Here is a 12,457-nt window from a genome sequence, read left to right on the forward strand (position 1 = left end):
CGAGAGGAGGCCCGTCCCGTGAGGCTGAAGGCTTATAGTCCAACTTGGGAGTAGGACGTCTTGTACTCCAAGCCTGTTCTTATGGCTGAGCAGATTTCCTGGCTACTGACTGTCTTGGAAAGCTGTATTTTAGACTTACCCTGGCCTCACAGGGCCGAAAAGACAAAGCCCCAGACCCTGATGGGACTGTAGCCGATGGCAGACACGCAGACGTAGCTGCTGCCTGCAGGGCCACAATTGCGTCCAGACGAGGGCCAAACAGGACTTGTCCCGTTAAAGGCAAAGCATTCCAAATGGAATCTGCGTCCGCTTTCCAAGAGCGCAACCACAGGGAGCGGCAAGCCGCTACTGCTGCCGAGGAGATTCTGGAAAGGAGTAGGCTATATGTAAGACCGTCTCATTATGAACGTGGCAAAGTCTCTGAGAATTTGCCACTATCCACCTGCTCTGCTGGAGAGTCAGTGTGCAGAGATCCAGTTACCTACTCAGTGTTCCACGGCTCTGGCCCCCCAGCACACGGCCATAGCCGGCCTGAAAGCCCCTCCAGCAAGGGAATATTGGATTTTAGATATATTTGCACCTTGCAACCTGGAACCTCCTTCAAAGAGGACCTGGAGGGCATGGGCAACGTAGCACTCCTCACTAGGTGTGTAACATGCGAATCTACCCGTAAAGGTAACTCCCATTCGGAAATGTAATTATCCGCAAAAGGGGTATGCAAAAGGTCAACCGTTTTTGAGGCAGGAACCGCTTACCCGGATTTTCCACGCCTCCGCTAAATGATCCACCTGACCAGATAGAGGAATTACAGTGGCAACACCCTTATCCTTAAAGAAGGCATATTTGGATTTAGCCACGGGGGATATGTAATAACCAAAGCCGCACGGACTGCCCGTAGAAGGCCAGGTATATAGACTTTAGACCCAAACTACGCCTCCTTTGCACTAAGGGGCTCGTGTCTGAAAAGTCAATAATGTCACCGTCATCAGACGTCATGTCTTTACCCGTCTGAGACCCGAAAGGCCGTTTAGAAGGCCGAAATGGTGACTCCCCCTGTAAAACGTCCATCAGGTGCTATACCATTTGGACAATAAATTCACCCACACAGGCTCCTGCGAGACCTGGGGGGGCGAAAAACAGGATACACTGGGGTACCATCAACTGTCCAGGGACCCCTGCATGTGATGAGACCACCACAGGCTGCGATAACCCCTATGGGGAAACGCAGGGGGCGTTGCCCACAAAGGCTGTAAGCATCTTAGCCAGCCGAGGGCGGTCCCCTTTTTTGTGCAGGCACAGTGACAGAAATGGAGCGTGATATATAATACAACATGCCCTCCATAAACCCTCAGCGTCTACATATCCCTCCGCTAACTGCACATGATATCAGTACATTATAGCTGGAAGAGGATATCCTCGTTCACTTTCCGACATGAGGAGTGCGAACGGAGCGTATGTGACCTCCCACACAGAAAAACCACGTTTACTGTGAGGTAATAAACACCCTGCAACACCACACCGCAAGGGCTGTAGCAGAAGAACAGGGATAGGAAAAGGCTGACAGTCAGAAATGAAAGTACAGGCAAACAGCGCTAGCATTTAAGTCACATACAATGCACAGATAACATCCTGCATTACAAGCACTGCGATCAACTACACAGACCAGAGCCTGGTAGGAAACAGTGCTGCATACACTGACCTTAATTGAAGGAGAGGTATGCGGGGGACCCGGACCGCAATGGCATCTGTATCAGCTTCCAGCAGCGTTTGCCATCCCCAGCACATGTAGTGAGAAAATGGCCACCGAGGAGCAGAGAGAAGGCAGGGCCCGGGGGAGGAGCGCTAACACAGCCCGCTCAGACCGCTGTGGAATGGCACTGTGCAGCGGGGGAGACGCCGGCTGTGAGACCGGGAAGGCGTTCTCCCCTGGCGTGCTATTAACCCCTGGGACGCCGCGCTGTACCGCACATGCTGCGGCCCGCTGTCCCTGGTGGTCTAGTGGAAGGCGCAGGATCAGTACCTGGCCCCACGCGCAGCCGGTCCCCAGGGAGCCCCCTGCCTGGGGACCAAACAGGACTGTGTTACCGGCGGGTGCCCACCGCGGGACCCCGCCGCTTACCTTGTTCCCCGTGCATCCGGCCACAGTCCAGGTAGCCGGGGATCACCGCTAGCTGTGACCCCAGCTACCTACCAGCATCCCCGGATCGGTACCGGCGTTCTGGTACCGGCGGGGTGTAGGAGTGACAGCATGGACGTCAATACTGACTGTCCTATGCTGGAGCACTCTAGTTGTGCAGCCACAGCTGCGAAGAAATATTCAGGGGCCTTAAAAAGACCCCCCTCTGTACGGTGCGACTGGTCCGGCCAGGCACCTACGAAAACTGAGTGGCCTGAGGCTCGGGGGTGGGGTATAGGTGAGGGACCCCAGTGCATCCTGGGAGGCTGAAAATTTAACTCTGTGGTGCCTGGATGTCTGCCGCCATCGCCTATACCCCAAGGTATCCTGAAGTAGAAATAGATGTTTTTAGAGATGCATCCTAAATCAACTTTGTGTGTTATATTCTGACATCTAGCAGAAGGTAAATGTCTGCAAAGGATCTATCTTATAATATATTGATAAATTTCACCCAGAAATGGATAACTCTGATTATTCAGGGCCAATGTAAGCTATTTAAAATACAGCCAATACTGCATATTTCATCACACATTTCATACCAGATCCTAATTTGCAGTATACGTTAGGAGTCATATTGTGTGATGTGCTTTAATAAATGCTCATGTACAATAATTGATATTACATGTTTTCAAACCTGTCAATTGACAAACACGGGGAATAAAATTACACTGTACATCTTATTGCTCCTGTCTAGCAGGTCACGGTCTCAGATTTCACACTGTATAAAATACCATGCCTCATAATCCAGGCTACTAGGTTGCTCAGAGACAGTCATACAACCTAACAACCAGTGGCATATGATCAAGTATTCAACATTTTAAAATGTACCAAACAATGACAAATGCAAAGACCGCCATCTAAACATAGTTTAGAAAATCAAAACACACAAAAAATAGAAAAAAGGTAAATATAAAAAAGTACCGTGCATAAACAGCTAAGTAACATTACGAGCATGTTCATGAAACAGTTAAGTGTATCATACTGTATGGCATTGTCAAGTCGCTCATGCAGCAATTCAAGAAGATAACTCATAAATGGAATAATCACTACAACATTGCAGCATTTATTCCCTGAACATCTCATCCAATGCATGATATTCTCCTATCACAGTTTATTTCAGGCAGCACTAGAGATTACATTTCAGTACAAATGTCATCACAATGTCCAGTACATGGAGACATGCATAGAGGGAAGCAGATTCTGCAGTGCTGACTCATGAATTGCTCAATCACTGCCCCTTTGCCTACATATGATACTACCTGCACTTCGTTCATTGACACTTATGATAAACTGCTAAAAGGTCCAAAGGGAAGAATGTATGCAAAAAATCAATACTACATACAGTCTGACCATTAAAGACCAGATATAAAGCTCTCATCTATATATAATGCATATATGTACTAAATACTACAGATAGCTTATGATATTTACTTACAGAACATGCTAATACTTTTAAAGTACTGAAATTGCTGGGTTATATATTGATTACTCTGTACACAGATTCCATAGTGCAAAGCCAGGTACATGTATTCATTATTTAAGTCTAATTAAGGCAGCAGACGTGATCTGTGACAGAAGCCCACTGTACCAATTGGTTAAATTTTTTGCCTTAGGGGCAGACTCAATTAGAGGCAAAAGTCGCGGCTGGAAAAATGCATTCGCCGCTGCAATCTTTTCGCGTAATTCGCCTGTGTGGACGTGAAGTTTTCAAACACTTTCACAATGCGCGCACCGTCTAATCGCCTTATTCAATCCAAAACAGGCGAAAAGCATATGTGCGAATGGCGAAACTAGCGATACTAACTGACCCTGGAAATCACTATAGAAGTATATTAATAGCCATAATAAAAGTATTTAGGGTTCTTAAATTGAGTCAAAGGGCTGTTATATGCATATTTGCATAAGTGTTAAAAAATGTTGTAAAGCTATTTCTTTTGTGTAAAATAATTGCTGTCGTTAAATTGGGAGTACATTTAAATGGGTACTAGTATATTTTTGGATCTCTAAAGTGTCTTTTAAAAAAACTTAAAAAAAAAAAAACACCTGCTGCAGCCCCCTGCAATACTAAAAACATCTGCCCCATCCATTCAGCACCCCAAAATATCAGACCCAGTACTTTATACCCATTTTCAAACACTTTTTAAATTTTCACTCCAAAAATGGCATGACTTTTTTTAGGGGGAATTAAGATATATATATTATTTTGCCTAATTAGTCATTTGGTGTCCAAAGGGTCCTGAACCAAATCCCCACATTTTTAGTCAAAAATTGCAGATCTCTTCTCCTGCTTTTGGGTGGTGAAACCTTTTCACCTGTTTTTTCCTATGGAGTTTTTGTACTAGGCTGTTGCGCTGTACACTCAGGCAGGGATCGCCGGAAGGGGGAGATAACGCTCCCCGTCTCCGGCCGATGAGATGTTAATACATCTTATAGTCAGTGCTTCCTGAATCGTCTCGGTAAAAAGGCGCAGCAGGAAGCGACATAGCGGCACGTTAAGTGCCGCTATAATACATCCCCCCACTGTCTCCACACTGCACAATCAGCGGTGGGGATGATCTTCAAAACTGGTCAAACTGACATGGAACAACCCATTAAGACAGAGTTTCCCAAAATCCACTATTACAGTCCAGGTTGGATATCTATGCTTGAGCACAGGTGACTTAATTAGTACCTCAGTCAATGAGATTTAACCATCTGGGCTCAAGCATGGATATCCTTAAAATCTGGACTGTAATGGCGTAGTTGGGAAACTCTGCATTAAAAGATTTCCAACACTTTACCTCACAGAAAACAAATGTGCTGAAACCATTTCAGTGCTTATATAGCCCTTTCAGAGACCTTAAGAAACGTAGGCCCTCATTCAGAGCCGGACGCTCTGAGCAGAGCGCACGCTCTGAATGAGGGCCGTCCTCCATAATTATGGAGCGTCCTCCTGGACGCTCGTATAGCTGTGGGTCACTACCCACAGCCTACACGAGCGTGCAGGTTGATGGCCGCGATGGTCTTGACCATCGCCACTGCGAGCCGGAGCCTGCGGTTGAGTTTCTCAGCCGCAAGGCCCGGAGTGATTTTGGCTCTATCAGAGCCAAAATCACTCCCACTGACATCACTAGTGATGTCAGTGGGCGGCACGCCCACCAAAGGGGGCATGCTGTCAATCAACATCGACAGCATGCCCCCTTTGATCAGACACAACGAGCGAAAGAAAGTCCTTCGCTCGTCGTGTCTGGCGCATGCGCACGACGGAGCTCCCGCCGTCGTGCGCATGCGCAGTGCACACCATCGACCCACTTGCGAGCGGACAGCCGCTTGCGAGTGGGTCTGAATCAGGCCCTTAGTTTGCAGAAGAAAAGCGCTAACTCATGATAAAACCTGTATCTCCAGATTTACATTTCTGACAGGTCTTGAAGTTGTCACATACACCATAATACAGCTTGCACATTTTGTTTAATGTCTTTTTTTTTTGTGTTAAAAACAAGTAAGCATCTGGATACTTTTCAATAAACACACCATTATTTTGGCAAGCAATGGGGAAATAAAGCAGATATTGCAATGCAGAAACATTATAGCTAAGAGAGTCCAGGTACTAAATAAACCCTTATCTTAAACAATAACAGGCTGACGTGTCAGGGCAAAGGCTCAACTGTATACTGCACGCAGGAGGGGTGCGTAGCCAGCTACCAGGGGTGGTATCCTAGAGGGGTACGCAGTCAGCTGCCAGGAGTGGTGTCCTAGAGGGGTATGCAGTCAGCTACCAGGGGTGGTATCCTAGAGGGGTACGCAGACAGCTACCAGGAGTGGTGCCTTAGAGGGGTATGCAGTCAGCTACCAGGGGTGGTGTTCTAGAAGGGTATGCCGCCCACTACCAAGGATGATGTCCTGGAGGGGTACACTACCAAAGGGTGATGTCCTAGAGGTGTATGCAGCCAGCTACCAAGAATGGTGTCCTACAGGGGTACAGCCATCTACCAAGGGTGGTGCCCTAGAGGGGTATGCAGCCAGCTACAAGGGATGGTGTCCTAGAGGGTAACGCAACTAGCTACCAGGGATGGTGTCCTACAGGGGTATGCTGCCAGCTACAAAGGGTGGTGTCCTAGAGGGGTACGTATCCAGCTACCAGGGGTGGTGTCCTGGAGGGGTACAAAGGCAGCAACCAGGGGTGGTGTCCTGGAGGGGTACACAGCTAGCTACAAGGGATGGTGTCCTAGAGGGGTGTGCTAGAAGAGGGTGATGTACTAGCGGGATATGCAGCAAGCTACAAAGGGTGGTGTCTTAGAGGGGTAAGTATCCATCTACCAGGGGTGGTGTCTTTGAGGTGTATGCAGCCAGCTACCAGGGGTGGTGTCCTAAAGGGCTACGCAGCCAACTACAAGGAGTAGTGTCCCAAATGGGCATGCAGTCAGCTACAAGACAGTGGTGTCCCGGAGGAGTATGCAGCCAGCTACCAAGGGCAGTGTTCCGGAGGGGTATGCAGCCAGCTACCAAGGGCGGTGTTCCGGAGGGGTATGCAGCCAGCTACCAAGGGCGGTGTTCCGGAGGGGTATGCAGCCAGCTACCAAGGGCGGTGTTCCGGAGGGGTATGCAGCCAGCTACCTCAGGGCGGTGTCCTGGAGGGGTATGCAGCCAGCTACCCGGGGCGGTGTCCTGGAGGGGTATGCAGCCAGCTACCCGGGGCGGTGTCCTGGAGGGGTATACAGCCAGCTACCCGGGGCGGTGTCCTGGAGGGGTATGCAGCCAGCTACCCGGGGCGGTGTCCTGGAGGGTTATGCAGCCAGCTACCTGGGGCGGTGTCCTGGAGGGGTATGCAGCCAGCTACCTCGGGGCGGTGTCCTGGAGGGGTATGCAGCCAGCTACCCGGGGCGGTGTCCTGGAGGGGTATGCAGCCAGCTACCTCGGGGCGGTGTCCTGGAGGGGTATGCAGCCAGCTACCCGGGGCGGTGTCCTGGAGGGGTATGCAGCCAGCTACCTCGGGGCGGTGTCCTGGAGGGGTATGCAGCCAGCTACCCGGGGCGGTGTCCTGGAGGGGTATGCAGCCAGCTACCTCGGGGCGGTGTCCTGGAGGGGTATGCAGCCAGCTACCCGGGGAGGTGTCCTGGAGGGGTATGCAGCCAGCTACCCGGGGCGGTGTCCTGGAGGGGTATGCAGCCAGCTACCTCGGGGCGGTGTCCTGGAGGGGTATGCAGCCAGCTACCCGGGGCGGTGTCCTGGAGGGGTATGCAGCCAGCTACCTCGGGGCGGTGTCCTGGAGGGGTATGCAGCCAGCTACCCGGGGAGGTGTCCTGGAGGGGTATGCAGCCAGCTACCCGGGGCGGTGTCCTGGAGGGGTATGCAGCCAGCTACCCGGGGAGGTGTCCTGGAGGGGTAGGCAGCCAGCTACCAGGGGCGGTGTCCCGGAGGGGTAGGCAGCCAGCTACCAGGGTATGTGCCCACACCACTAAGGCATCTTACTGTCATTATAGACAGTAAAGACTATTGTCAGCATCATTGTAGGTAATAAGCTATTATCATGTAGGCAATACCCCCTCATATGGGAGACCTGGTCTTTCTAAGAGAACATTACTGTGAGATAGAACAGAACACAAAAGTATCATATAAAACATCCGCCAACAAGTACTGCATGTGTTGAAATATGCTATAAATGCAGCCATAGTACCGGATAATAACAGATAATCCCACAGCCCCTCTTACCCCCGGTGTCTCCGTGTCCAGCTTCCGGGCTGCAGCAGCAGCGCTGCCAGTATCAGAGGGTGACAGCAGAGTCCGGAAGTACAGCTCATAGCCAACAGTACAGCGGTGCAGCCACACAGTGGCCCGCTGGGAACTCGGTTTCTATCATAGGGTTCCGCCCACTGTAATAAATTAATATATTCTATCATTTACACTAATAATATAATCATCTTCTACAGAAACACTCTGACTAAAAACCACAGACACTCTGTCCAGATTGCTATTTTGTAAAACTTATTTATAGATTTTTTTCCTAGTTGCTAACTGTCCCTAATGTCCACGGACAGTACTGCCTGGTTTTAATCATTTGACCCTGGCAATATCTCTATTTTCAGTATTAACCAAAAGCACAATACAATGACACATTCTTATGTTAGGTGGAATATTGGCTAACAACCATCAATGGTTTCCTCCCAGTGCTCGATGTTTTTTTTAGGTTTGATGAACATTCCTAGTTTGGCCCACATGCCCTGTGTCTGGGAAGTCTCCTAATAATATTCCAGGAGAGTGGGGAACTATGGGCCTGATTCAGAGATGAACGCTATTCCCATGTTTATGCAGCTGAACAATAATCGACAATATGTCATACCTCCCGTTTTTCTGGGACTGTCCCGCTAGCGGGCCGCAGTGTCCCGCGGTGGGGGGGAAGTTGGGGGAAGCATACACGCTGCTATGCTATGCAGAGCAGGGTGTATGCAGAGGTAGAATAGATGCTGTGCGCATGCGCACAGCATCTATTGAGAGTACGGGGGGAAGCCCGGGGGCTGCCCAGCATCTCGGAGATGCCGGGCATGCCGCATTAGTGATGTAAATGGGGGCGTGTCATCTGACCACGCCCCCTTTACGATTAGGTCACGTCCCCTTTTCGGGCGCGCGCCGAACTCCCTCCCAGCAAATGTTGGGAGGTATGATATTGTGCATGTGTCTGAGTTGCACTGCGCATGTGGCAAGGTTCATTACCATAGTCGCTTGCAGTGACTTTGTACTCACAGTGTGATTGAGAGGCAGGGAGCATTTTGGGGGAGGTAACGGAGCGTCAGCGAAGAAAGCAAGCAAGTCACGACCATTTTTGGGGCGTGTCACAGCCTGCAGCTGCGATCCTGTACTCACTGAAAAGTGGCTCTGGCTTCTCCGGTAAATTCGGCCATTCTGTCAGGGGTATTCAATATGGGAGCGAAAACTCTGTTTTTGCGTTAATATCGCACCTATGACGTCATTATCGCAGGTTTTAGTTTTTCACTGTATTCAATTTCAAAAACTTTTCGTAGGTTCGAAAAGTCTTTGATAAAAAACGGGGATAACTTTTCACCATTGAATAGGTGTCGAAAAAAAGTGCAGAATTGGGGTTTAGGGGTGCAGGCTTAAAAAAAATAGCCTGCACCCCTGGGAATGACATTTAAAAAAGAACTGTGTAAAAAAAAGTTTAAAAATAAAATAGGGACACCCCAAAAAATGTATTTAAAAATTGGGGTGAAAAAAAAAATGGGAAAAAATTGTTTAACAATAGGGAAATAGGTTCAGGGCTATTCTGCAAGTATGCGGCAGGTGTTTTCTAGAATAGATTTATAGCGGCAGGTGCACAATTGCAGAATTTTAAAAAACTTACTTTCGGGACATTAAAATATGCTAGTACCCATTTTCATGTACCCCAAATCTGATGGGACCACTTAAAAAAATGAAAAAAATAACCTAAGTGCTCTTCTGCATCACTTCTTCAATGTCGGGAAAAAACACCTGCTGCGGCTATTTAAATCCCCGACTTTCAATTACAGGCTAAAACGGGGGTACCCATAGTGATGCCCCATGTTTTTACAACTTTAGGGGGTCCTACAATTTTTTTTAGGAAAATTTCGTAACTTTACGCAAATCCCACTTCGCAGGCTCCCGTTTTCGTTAGTTTCATATTGAATACGGGGATAAGCGGGCGCGCGCCCGATTCTTTAACACAGGTAAAAGCTCCGATATGAAACGTAAAGTTTACGTTTCATATTGAATACCCCTCTGTGTGTCTATAAGACTACTCAAAACTGTGATAATGGAATGAGCTGTGACTGATGCTGCGACTTTGTATACAGATGCTTGGCCACAGGTGGGCGTCTCAATACTTTCCTCTGCATCTGCGAATTTAGTATATTTTTCACACAGCAGCTGCGTACAGGATCGCAGCTGCTGGGGCATTAGCGTATTACTCTGAATCAGGCCATATGTTCTTACCATATCTTTACTTTAGGCTTTTTTGAAGAGGAATATGTAAAACATAGATGCCTGATCTCCCAGATTGTCCGGAAGACTCACAATTTAAAGGAAGACCTCCAGGATTCACAAAACAGCAGGCAATTGTCCACTAATTTGGCTTACTTTCTGCTAGGTCAGCAAGGATGCCACATGATGAAGCAAAAGTTTACATGGGACTCGCTGATGCCTAAAAGCCGCAGCCTATTACATTGACCCCCAAATGTGTAACTGAAAATGGATTTAAAATGCTGGCAATGATTTATTTGTCCAAAGGAAAATAAATAACAATTATTTATTGACCAGAAATTATTATTGACCACTAACAATTTTTTGTTGACCAGAAATATTGCTTCCCCTCCTCTGCTCTGCCACCCACTTCACATGTACAATTGAATCTATCTGTCACATCCCATTAGAGCCTAGTCGTTCCATGCTCTTCTTTCCCAGTCTACCTCTCCCCATCTTCCCCATCCATTTTACCTACTCTTACTTCCTTCTCCCTAGCATCTGGAGATGAAGTCATGGCCCTAATCCAGCCCTTGCTCCCTTCTGCCTCCACCTTGCCTCCACCTTGACCCTATCCCCTACCCTCCAACATGTCCCCTTCCATCCGGTACAAAATGCTCTGCTCCTGGGCTTCCTACCTAATTAATGATTGCAGACACCTGTGTTGAGCTTGTTAATAGATGGCCCTATTATCAAACCCAACGGAAGCCAATAGAATATCATATAGGGACGCAAAAACGGTTTACGATTCCCTTTGTGAGGAGCAAGCTCGTATGAATATCACTTATCGTAGTAACAGATATTTTCATTGGGGTAATCGCCCGGGTAAATTATTAGCGCATTTGGTGAAATCTGCAACTGCACCTAAGCATATTTCATCCATTCAATTAGATTCGGGTTCAATGGGTTCCACTCCAAACCAGATTAGTGAGGCTTTCCTTAGGTACTTTGAATCTTTCTATTTGGAATCTCCTGACCAGCCGATCTACCAACCCTTACGGAGGAAGACAGAAACATTTTAACGGCCCCAATTACTGATTTAGAACTTATATCACTCATAAAAGGCTTGCCTACAGGTAAAATGCCGGGTCCAGATGGTCTGTCAGCGGCTTATTATAAATTACTATCCCCACATCTTGTTCCTCATCTCTCTAATCTATTTATTTCTATTTTACAAGGTAAACCATCACCAAAAGATTTTAATATCACCCGGGTCGTCCTATTACCAAAACCAGACAAGGACCCTACGCTAGTTACCTCGTACAGGCCGATTTCTCTTTTGAACCAGGATATTAAACTTTTTACAAAACTATTATCAATAAGACTACAATTGATATTAACTAAAATTCTTCACCCCGCTCAAGCCAGTTTTCTTAAAAATCGTCATTCAATACATAATATAAGAACACTCCTTGCAGTCATGATTAAAACCCACCAGATTCGGGAAAAAGATAGTATAGTTGTCAGCTGTGACGCAGATAAAGCTTTTGATCGAGTATCATGGGCACATTTGAATAGATTTTTTTCTCATCAGGGATTTGGGTCGGAATTTACCTTTATCTTTAATGCTTTATATCACATGCCAACAGCTTTTCTGACCATAAATTCACTAAATACAAGATCATTTAATCTTTTTCGTGGAAAAAGACAGGGTTGCCTGCTGTCCCCGCTCTTATTTAACTTGGCTCTGGATCCCCTTATCAGGCTTTTTTTTAAAGAAACTAGATGGCGAGGCATTATGTTGGCTCAAACCAAAATAAAATGTTCTGCATTTGCGGATGATTTGTTATTACATTTTGCTGACCCAAAATTAGCAATGCCTTACATGCTAGATTTATTTGACACTTTTAAATTAGTATCGGGATTCAAAATTAACTACACCAAAACCGTAGCCTTAACCTTTTTTCCTGAGGCCAAATTGGGTTGGCAGGATTCATTTCCGTTTAGATGGGCTAACGAGGTTGGCATTACTTATATGGGTATTAAAATTCCGTCTCATCCGGCTAATCTATGTGATATTAACTATTTCCCTCTCCTGTCAAAGACCATTTCAGATTTTGATAAATGGTCTCATCTTCCCCTATCATATCTGGGTAGATGTCACCTATATAAGATGATATGTTTCCCCAGATTCCTTTATATTGCGCAGATGCTTCCAATAATTCCGCCTAAAAGATTTCTGGCAAATTTGAACAAAGCACTGACAAAATTTATATGGGCAGGTAAACGTCTGAGAATATACCTATTTAAATTGCAGCAAAAAAAGGAGCTAGGAGGTGTTAATTTACCTTGTCTTCGTAATTATACCCTGGC

At 47.1% G+C, this 12,457-nt stretch overlaps 1 protein-coding gene across 2 annotated transcripts in view; it reads right to left on the reverse strand.

Annotated features, from left to right (window-relative positions):
- The window catches only part of PCYT1A (phosphate cytidylyltransferase 1A, choline), a 39,679-nt gene extending 31,710 nt beyond the window's left edge, over positions 1–7,969 (reverse strand). For both annotated transcript variants that reach the window (XM_088444781.1, XM_088444782.1), the window contains exon 1: positions 7,865–7,969. The gene's annotated coding sequence lies outside the window, so the exon portion shown is untranslated. The remainder of the gene's footprint in view (positions 1–7,864) is intronic.
- Between the last annotated feature and the right edge of the window lie 4,488 nt (positions 7,970–12,457).

Source organism: Taudactylus pleione, unplaced genomic scaffold (genome assembly GCF_031769625.1).
Source record: "Taudactylus pleione unplaced genomic scaffold, aTauple2 ptg000372l, whole genome shotgun sequence".
Lineage (NCBI taxonomy): Eukaryota > Metazoa > Chordata > Amphibia > Anura > Myobatrachidae > Taudactylus > Taudactylus pleione.